Here is a 10,537-nt window from a genome sequence, read left to right on the forward strand (position 1 = left end):
AAAGAATTTAATTTTCTACCCTAATCTGTGACATCGATACCCTCCTATTCAATGCACCTGTATAGAAAGAATTACAAATTTCTGAAAACAAATATAATACAGATATGCAATAATAACTAAATTGCACATAAAAGCTACCACATTATAAGAAAACATGATTCATAAATCAAAAATATTTAACCTTTTACCCTAATATGTGGCCTTAATATCCTCTTATCTAACACACATGTATTAAAAAAAAACACAAATATTTGAAAATAAATATATCATGGATTCATGGACATCCAATCATATTAGAACTAAATTGCGCATAAAAATTATAATATTATGAAACAAAAATTTATAAATCAAAAAGAATCTAATCTTTTAAAAAAAATAAAATTTATGACCTTTATACCCTATCTAATGCACCTATATAAAAAAATAATGCTTTATAATTTTTTTTGAAAATTTCTTTGAGAAAACTAACCATGTGAAGCTATGAAGAGGAGGTAGAAGCACTGGACAAAAACACAAAATTAAAAGAGAATTGACATTAATTACGTGAAGAAAGAAAATAAGGTGTTTTGTTTCTTTTAAATATACTAGTTCAGTATACATGCTTTACACGTGTATCTCACATTAATTAATTAAATTATATATGCAAGAACTATATTATTAAAAAAGTTTGATATTAAAATAAATGTTATGTCTATTTATATGATATGTAACTAATATTATATCTCAAATATGTTGTGTTTTACACTTGATCTTTTTTTCTTTTTTCGTTGTTATGGTTGTTTTATCAAGAAAAAATTGATATTGTAACTTCTTCTATAGAAGTTTTAACAAAGACAAAAAAAAGGGATTCATAAATTGAAACGTATTTAATTTTTGATTCATATAGAATTTGTATTAGGTTTTTAATATATTACTCCAATGACAACTTTTATATGGTAGAGAACTTTAATTTGCCAAAATTAACGATAGTAAACCAAAAGCTATACAATTTTTTTTGTTATATTTGTAAAAAGAAATATTTATTGCTTTACCAAAGAATCTAACAAATTTGTATTCTTAACTCGTCACATTTCAACTAATTGACTTTCTTTTTGAATATTTAGTCACAGTAATATTTTAATTAATTTTAAAGTTCAAAATTTAAGTTGTATAGTTTAGGAAAGGTTTAATAACTAAATTTAAATGAGTAGTAAGTTTTAAATATTAGAAAAAAATAGTGAAAAAATAATTTTGTTTATTGTGAAGTCTTTAACGAAAGGCAAAAAGTTCAAATCAATTTTCTAAGAGTGTTCTTACCTTTAATATGTTCAAGTTGGACTTATAAATAATTAATTGATCAGAATTTAATTAATAATATAAAAAAGACTTCTAAATCTAAAGGAGCTCAAAGTGGTGGAAAATTATCTTAAGTAATTTTACCAATAATTATTTTTCTTTAACAAATATGAAATAATGCATCCAATAATGATTCATATTGAAGGTCTTTATTTCGAGTCGTTCAACTTTTTTTGCTGAACGATTGACCAAAATTCTTAATATTTTTTAACTACTAAAACACGATCTAAAACGACATACACTAATAATTTAAAACTATAGTTACTTCCATCCTCGGGAGAAATAACTTCCTTTGACAAATAGGGCTAGAAAAGGAACCAACATCAACCTAGAACAGAAATAAAGCTAACTAATCAACAAATATAAGTGATCTTAAATTACTACATTCATCCGGAGGATATATGTTTATTTAGTGGAATGCTTTCGGCACCTGTACTTCACCACTGCTTCACCTTTGACACCAACAACCTTCCTATTCCAGTTAACTTTTAGGATAGGTAGAAGCAAAGAAAATTGACTATTATTTTGAGTAATTGACTATTTTTGTAGTCTTCTTCACTTGTGAAAGTATACAAAGAAGATGATGTCCCGAATGATTTCTCTACCCCCGGTAAACTATAATAAATAATACGATAATAGAGATTCAAAGCAATTAAATCTAACCTTTACACAAATTTTTTCTCAAAACTGACGATATTCCCACCACATGTAAACTACAACAACACAATAAGGTAATAGAGGTATCAAAATAATATGATTAAATCCAATCTATATAAAAAAAAATTCTCAAAGTCGACCGACATTCATCTACCGCCTGTAAACTACAACAAAATAATACGATAATAGAGATATAAAAATAATACAACTAAATTTAATCTTACACAAAAAAATTTCAAAGCCGATCAAATTCATCTACTACCTGTATTAAGAAAAAAATCAACAAATAGTAAGATATTAAGACAATATGGATAAACCTAACCTTTAGGTAAGAAATTAAGAAAAGTATGAAATTGCAAAAAAAATAAAAAAATTGACTTAAAAATGTAGAAAATGAACAATTACATATATTCTATTCTACATATGGCTGAGACAAAAAAAAAAAATCAATTGGGAGAGAATAATTTCTCCTAAAAGAAGGATACTCAATTTATAGAAGTCCAAATTTTTTTTCCTCCAAAAAAGGATTACCTAAATATGGAAGATTTTTTTTTTTTTTGAAAAAGTAAAAATTCTAGATATAATTAAAAAATTAGGACCAATCATAACACATATAAAAAAATTCTAGTTTACGCATTGGTACAAAATTAAGGTAACAACTTTCTATAATTGGATTTTTGGAAATTTTTCATATTAAAGGACTAACACCTTTCTAATATTTTCTTTGCGTTTAAATTTAGTTTTACCAAAATTGGATGTTTCTTACCAAAAATTTTTAGGTCCTTTAGCAAATATTTATGGACTCTTTAATTACTAATTCTCCTAATACCTTTTATCATATATTTTAGGATTTCTTAATTATTAAAATTATATTTTCTCTTACCATATATTTTTGGACTCCTTAATTTTAAATATAATATAAATATAATGATATAATAATTGGAGAAAATAAGTGAAAAGACGATTTTGTCTATTACAGAGATTTTTAATAAAGGACAAAAAATTCAAATCACTTTTATAAGGGTCTTCACACTTTTAATATATTATAGATATAGATATAGATTATAAATACAGATTATACATTATAGATAAGCTGTACATACCTTTATATTCAAAATAGTTTTAGCTTATATAGAATTTGTATTATTTTGTCCTAAATATTATTATAGTAGTTTAGTTATAAAAGGAATTAGTTTGATCCTAAGTATTACTATTTTACTTTAGTATACAATAAATTTTGTACACAGTCGGTGGTTAATTTTTGTGTCCTTAGTATTGGGACATAAAATATTATTATACTTGGTCCGAAATATTACTTACTATAGTGCTTTAGTTATACAAGGAATTTTGTACGAAGTTGATTTATTTTTTATTTTTTTCTAAAAATCTATCATATTTTTTCTCATTTTTCTTACTATTTTAGGATTTCTTTTTCATGTACACACGAAAAAACAAAATGAACCAATATTATTTTTTTTATTTTTTTAAGACTCCTTAATTTTTAAGAATATGATTAATAATATAAATATAATTAAATAATAATATGAGGAAAAAAGGTTGTTATTAATTTTGATGATTACTAATAAGAAAAAGTTTTATTATAAATATATTTATTTAGTTTTAACTCTAATTAAATATTAGGAAAAAATAGTAAAAAATAATTTTTTCTAAAATAAAGACTTTTAGTGAAGTGCAAATAGTTCAAACGACATTTTTAAGGTCTTTTACACTTTTAATAGATTATAGATATAGATATAGATTATAGATTATTCATTATAAATATAGATTATAGATAGATGAATATGTAGACGAGAATCTAAGACCTAAAAATTAAGAAAAAGGAAGTACACTACCTTTCCTACATAAAAGAGGAGAGGTCTTTAATCGTTAAAACTTTATGATGCAAAGTGCTACTATGTCAAGGGGAACGCTCTATGCATCCCACTCATATTACTTTTATATAACTTAATTATTAATTACTTTCTCAGTCTACTTTTATTTATTCAGAATATTAAAAATATATATTTTACTTGTTCAATTATAAAATTAAGAGATTATTAACCATTTTAAACTTACTTTACCCTTATAATTAACTAGATTTTTGAATGAAGATCACTAATGCACCAAATGAATGCTCCACTTGACAAGCACGTTTGGAGGAACCAGAATAGTGTATGGCAATGTAGAGGGGAAGCAATGACTGCTTTGATCAACCACAGGTTTTGTTAGTTCCTCCAATGTAGGAACTATTTTCACTTGGAAAATTGTAGTATGTAATAATAACTCTCATGGGCAAACTTCAGCCCAACATCATATCGGGCACCTTCCTCCCCTACCCCAACCTTCTGTATTAACTGTTTAATTATGGTTAATGTTAGTCTCCTTTTAATAAAAAAAATGAGTTATTAACAAGTGATCATTTCGAGTTACTCCGATAGTGTGAACACTCTTGAAAACTTTTAAGTTCTACCTACCATGGCTAATATGTGTGTGGCTCTCACTTATTCCAAAAAAAAAAAAAAAAGAATGAAAATAAAATTGTACAAAATATTTGTCTAACTTTAATTTAATTCAATAAGGTCCCATTATTTAAAGCTTGATGTGATCTATTCATGTATATATCAAACTTGTACACTGTTACTATAAATTAAACTACTTCCATATATTCTAGTGATAGGTGAACAGAAAGGAAGGAAGAAGTAAAGAAAAAGTTCAAGAAACCATGGGAGTAGCAGCTCAAGTCTGGTTCTATCTTTTTATACTTTTTTCCTCTATTTTCATTTCCTCCATTTCTGGATCTGTAAGTTGCCCTTCTCAATTATATTCCCGTAATAATATTCATCTTTTTCTACTCTTCCTATTACACTGTTATTGCATTGTTATACTCAGTCAATTTTCATTTTATATGTTTTAGATTGATCCAACACCTAATTTACGAATTTGAAGTATTTTTTTTGAATGTTATGACCTTAACTAAATGTTAAAATACGAAGTATATATTGCATATTAAGAGTACCCTTTAGAATGAGAATACTGAAATTAAAATTTTACTAAATTTAAAAAGTAATATTTTTAAAAAATAGTATTTTAACCGTCTCGGTATATTATTGTTGTAAATCCAATCAAATTGGAAAATTATATACACTGTCAGTTGAAATGGATGGAGTATTCAATTCCTACTTTTGTCGGTCTCAAATGTTATGCAATTTTCATTTTAATCTATTAAAACAAGAATGATATATATTCATATTTTTAAAAAGTTAAACTTATACTCTTTTCTATTTTAATTAATGAAATAATTTATAACAATTTTAATATATGTAATATATTTACGAGAGAAAGGCTAAAACTATTCCTAAACTATTCGAAATGGAGCAATAATATTCTTTGTTTGTTTTTTGACTCAAAAATAAACACGCATACCTCCTCCTCCGCCCCGCCCCCATTTAATTTTTGACTCAAAAATACTCCTACTTGTAATGAATGCCACTAAGCCGCCCACATGAATAAAAAAAGATCACTTGACCGGTCCACATTAGCATCCACATAAAAAATCACCTCAATTAATATCTCTTCAAGCCATCAATAAAAATTGTCATGAAATTCTTCCCCCAAATGGAACATTTCTTTCATTCTTCCACTTCAATTTCCAATTACACAAGTGAAATATCAAACAATAAAAATGAATTCATCATGCAACAAGCATAGAATTTACAGATAACAATATTTTTATGTACAAAACAGAAAAAGAGACGATGATTATGTGACGAGTATGCAAAGTTGAGGCTAGATATTATGTTGAACACGAACAAAGCAGGAAGGAAAATGCCAATATCAAAACATATACTATATCTATCGTCTTCACCCATCCCAGGATAAGTCAAGATGAATAGTAGAAAAACAAAAAAGGATGAGAGCTGCAATGCCATGGCTCCCCAACCAATTACACTGGCATGCTTTAAGATAATCGAAATTGCAATGCTGCCAACGGTGGATGCTCCAGTCAAGAACTTAGTTGCATCTAGCCAGCTGTTACACGTGGTATTAAATGAGGTGATTTTCCACGTGAATGCTGATGTGGACTAACGGAATATCCCAATTATCCAATATCAATTTCTTATAGTTTGATTGGTCTAAGTTTTTAGGAGTACAATATCCATTGCTTATTTAAAGATAGGCTAAACAAATTGAGATAAAGAAAGTTTATGTTTTCAAGATGAAATTATTTTTTTAGATGTTAAAGGGGTATTTTTTTTTCTCAAAAATATTTTATTGGATAATATCTTTTTAAAAATACACTTTTAAAAAGTTTGGCTAATGACCAAATGATTTCTCATCAATTTTTTCTAAAAAAAGATCACTTCTGAAAAGTACATTTCTTAGAATAAGCCGATTTTAGTAGTTTTACCAAATAAATTATTGTTCTTTATTTTTTTCAGAGAAATTTAAAATTTTTATTATTCTGAAATGCAGGAAGACGATTTTGTGTACACAGTTTACATTCGAACCAGTAAGAAAATAAAGGCTGGAACCGATTCAATCATCAGCTTTAACTCTCTACGATGCCGACGAATATGGTATTAGAATCAACAACCTCGAGGCTTGGGGTTGACTTATGGGCCGAGAGAGGAAACTTGGACATTTTCAGTGGACGAGGCTCATGTTTGACTGGGCCTGTGTGCAAGATGAACTTAACTTCAGATGGAATCATGGATGGTACCCTAACTACGTGGAGATCACTGTTACTGGAATCCATAAAGAATGTAACCAACAAAATTTTGAAGTTGAGCAATGGATTGCAACTGATCATTCACCTTATGAGCTCACTTTCATCAAGAATTTATGTAAAAAGAAAAAATTCGATGAGAATCTGCCAGTTTTCGATGAAGATCCCAGCAACATTCCTCCATCCACCATTTATTGGGTTTTTTTAGGCCTAAGCCCACATTTTATTATTGGCGTGTGAGTTTGATCAGGGCCGAAAAGATAAATTGGTGAGAGTTCAATGTTGTTCTGATGTGTATACTTTTAGGAATCGTTTGGTTGAGTGTGTTCACAAAAATAATACATGCATTATTATTAATGTTCTATTTGGTATATTTTTTTTGTCTATGTATAACTAATATTTTACATTAGTTCTACACTATATTAGGTATTGGGATATGTATTACTAATACCAGTTTTTTCTATGTATTAGTAATACAAAGTATTTCAATATATGCACCAAATTATTAAATGACAAATTTACCCTTCAAAATAACTAATTTCTTTTCCTACCATTTCTCCACATCTTCTTCCTTCTTAATTAAACATCTTCTTGTTTTTTGATTTCTTTCTCTTTATTCCGTTTAAATTTCAACAATTTCATTTTCAGGCCTTTTGATACAGAGAATACGTGAAAATAGGATTTTCAAAGAACAATGAATTTAGAGAAGAAGTAAAAATTGAATTTTTTCCTTTTTTGGGTACCTTTCTCAAAATTCTTTCTTCAATGAAAATGAACAAATGAAAATTGGGTATTTGGATACATCAAGTGGTGGTTGCTTCCATTTTGTTTTTGCATGCCAAACAATCAGAGGAATTATTGTCGGCAAAACATTCCTCTTCATTTTTGGCTTTTCTTGAATTCTATCTTATAAAATTATCAATTTTACTGTAGAATTGAAATCTACTGTAGCGTATTTCAAACGTGTCGATGGTCATATATACATATAAAGTAGTGTAGAATTGTCGGTATTCATATATATTTACAAATGTATTGTTGCTACTTCCCTCTAAGCTTGAAAAGAAAGCAATGTATAAAAAGGATATTTCGGTAAACAAATATTTTTTTATAAAAATTATGTAAATATATATTATTTTTAATATATCAAATCAAACATTGTATAAGAAATAATGTCTGCATAATTAATGTCAGCATTACTAATACTTTTGTTAATAATGCAAGTATTACTGATACATCTTATTCATCATTATTTTTATACAATCTACTAAACGATCACTTATTGTTCCGAATACAGAGGACATTAATTACTACTAATGAATAATAAGGCCCAATATATACTGTCATGAGTACCTTGCTTTTATTGACCAAAAAAAAAGAGTACAATGCTTTTGGAAAAACAAAATTTGTCCATTGTTGCTTGTGCTATTAGAAGAAAAGATGCTACAAAATTATCATCAGTAAGTCTAGATTTTGTGTGGTGTAACTGAAAAAATGGCGATATTGCAAATTACATATACTAATATATATAAGCGAGGATATGAGTTTTTGATCATTTTACAAAGTTACTTTTTATTGAGTTTAATTACTTTTTCACTTTGAATTTGTATAAGTCAAATACTCTTTGTTCACTGCCTTATGTGCGTCTCCAAAAAGTACAAAACGCCTTTTTAAAATTTGCACGCACATAAATATTTAACTGCCACATGATTGTTGCTAATAAATTTTTTTCTCTCACCACTAGTAACAAAGCATGTATAACTGCCACCTGATTGTTGCTAACAAATTAAGTAAAATTAATATAATTTCTTTTTTACTTCTACAATTAATACTCTTTTAAAGTGTAAAAATAAGTTTGTAAAGTTCTAAAAAAATATTTTAAAGGGTATATTAATAAAATTATCATTTTATTTATGATTTCTTAAAAATTATAAAACGTGAAAATGATTCAACTAATATGAAACCGAGAAAGTAATTTTTAAAATTTATAAGAATATTTCATTTAGACACTGAATTAAATTTGCTCCAACAATTGCTCCAACAAACACATCATTTCTTTAAAAAATGTTTTGATTATCTACTATTTTCTTCGTTCCAAAATAGTTGACTCTTGTTGACTTCACACTTTCTTAAAGAAAAATTATTAAAGGGTTATTTTATCAAATAGCCTTACTAATTATGCTTTGAAAGTATAAATTTGAATATATACTCTTTGTTTAGTCACTTAATGTCGAAAATATTATAATATTATCTTAATTTTATAAAATAAATAATTAAATTTAAATAAATATTTTTTTTCATTTCACTTTGGAAAAGAGCTCTCAACGTATGTTAGCATGAACAACTAACGTGCGCACTCTGATCGAAAAGTGGCGCGTGGAACCAGTGGCGGATCCAGCTTTTTTAGGTTGTGAATGCTCAAAAAAAAATTTACTAAATAATGCAGCTACAAGGCTTCGATCCCAGGATGGGAGACATGAAAGTTATGTCTAAAGCCAGAGCACCCAACCATGCTTTTGTTCTCTGAGTGCTTTTGTATATATTTTACCATTTTTTCACTGTTTCTTATATAATTATACCTCTTCTACGTCGAATTTAATGGGTGCTCGAGCACCCGAAAATTGCACGTCGGTCCGCCCATGCGTGGAAGAGCACGTACTAAAGGTATTGCGACGGTGAAGACAGTTACGGGATCGGGAAAAGGCACAAATGACTTGAGTAAGTCAAATGGTAAAACTCCCATGGAACAATGGCCACCATTGCCTATGAAGGAGATTATGTCAAAATCGACTGGTATAGGTCCTTCGATGGCATCAACCGAACCAAAGGATAAGACAGTAGAAGTGCAAGCGCAGGGCGAAGTAGAGGGGGAAATAACAAAGACGAAAACTGCTCAGAGAAAGCTGGATCTAGAAGAACAGCCAAAGAAATGGACCAATTTCTTTGACTCTAATCGATTGTCTGCAAATGGGGTAAGCCTAAACTATGTAGCACCTGTTATGAAGAATGGGGAGAAGATAATTGAGCTCAACAAGGAGGAAATTGAAAAAGCTACTGAGGAATGGAAGCAAGCCCTGATATTGTATGTGGTAGGAGACTCTTCAACAATTGCAGTGATTGAAAGGTGTATTGCTCTACACATTAACACAGTGAGTAAGCCTAAAGTTTTTTTTACCACAATGATGGATACTTCCTGGTGCGGTTTGCAAACATGGATGATAGAAATGAATTATTGTATTCCGGGCCGCATATGCTTTACAATAAGCTGATTACAGTCAAGGTGTGGTCAGCAAATTTTGACTTTAACTAGGAGGTACTATAGACAGTCTCTATCTGTCGAATTAGTAGTGGATTGGGGTTGCCGTTATATGCAGATGAGTGCACCACTAAGGTTGATTGGATATCGTTTGCTAGAGTTTTGGATGAAATGGATGTTGCTCGAGAATTACCTAAGATAATTGAAGTAGAAGATCCAAATGGGCGAGTATTTGAATAAAAAGTGCAATATGAATGGGTGCCTGAATACTGCTCTAAATGTATGCAAATTGGTCACAAATGTCATACCAAGAAAGGACCAAAACAACCTAAAATGGTCCCTAAATGGTTCGCCAAACAACAGGTAGCTGAGGAAAAAAACACAGGCCTTACAACTAAGGAGGATGTTGGTAAAAGTTCAGGAGCAACAGCAGAGCCTTGGATTCCAGCGAAATCTAAATCAACAGCTAAAGAACCTGTAGAGGTTCAAGAAAAGAATCAAGTCATGAAAATTACTAATGGATTTGAGTCTTTAACAACCAGAGATGCAGAATGTATTCCAAATAT

General features: G+C 28.7%; 1 pseudogene; it reads left to right on the forward strand.

Moving 5' to 3' along the window:
* The first annotated feature begins 4,509 nt into the window (after positions 1-4,509).
* On the forward strand, positions 4,510-7,080 carry LOC107871104 (annotated as a pseudogene).
* The last annotated feature ends 3,457 nt before the right edge of the window (positions 7,081-10,537 follow it).

The sequence above is a fragment of the Capsicum annuum genome, chromosome 5 (assembly GCF_002878395.1).
Source record: "Capsicum annuum cultivar UCD-10X-F1 chromosome 5, UCD10Xv1.1, whole genome shotgun sequence".
Taxonomy (NCBI): domain Eukaryota; kingdom Viridiplantae; phylum Streptophyta; class Magnoliopsida; order Solanales; family Solanaceae; genus Capsicum; species Capsicum annuum.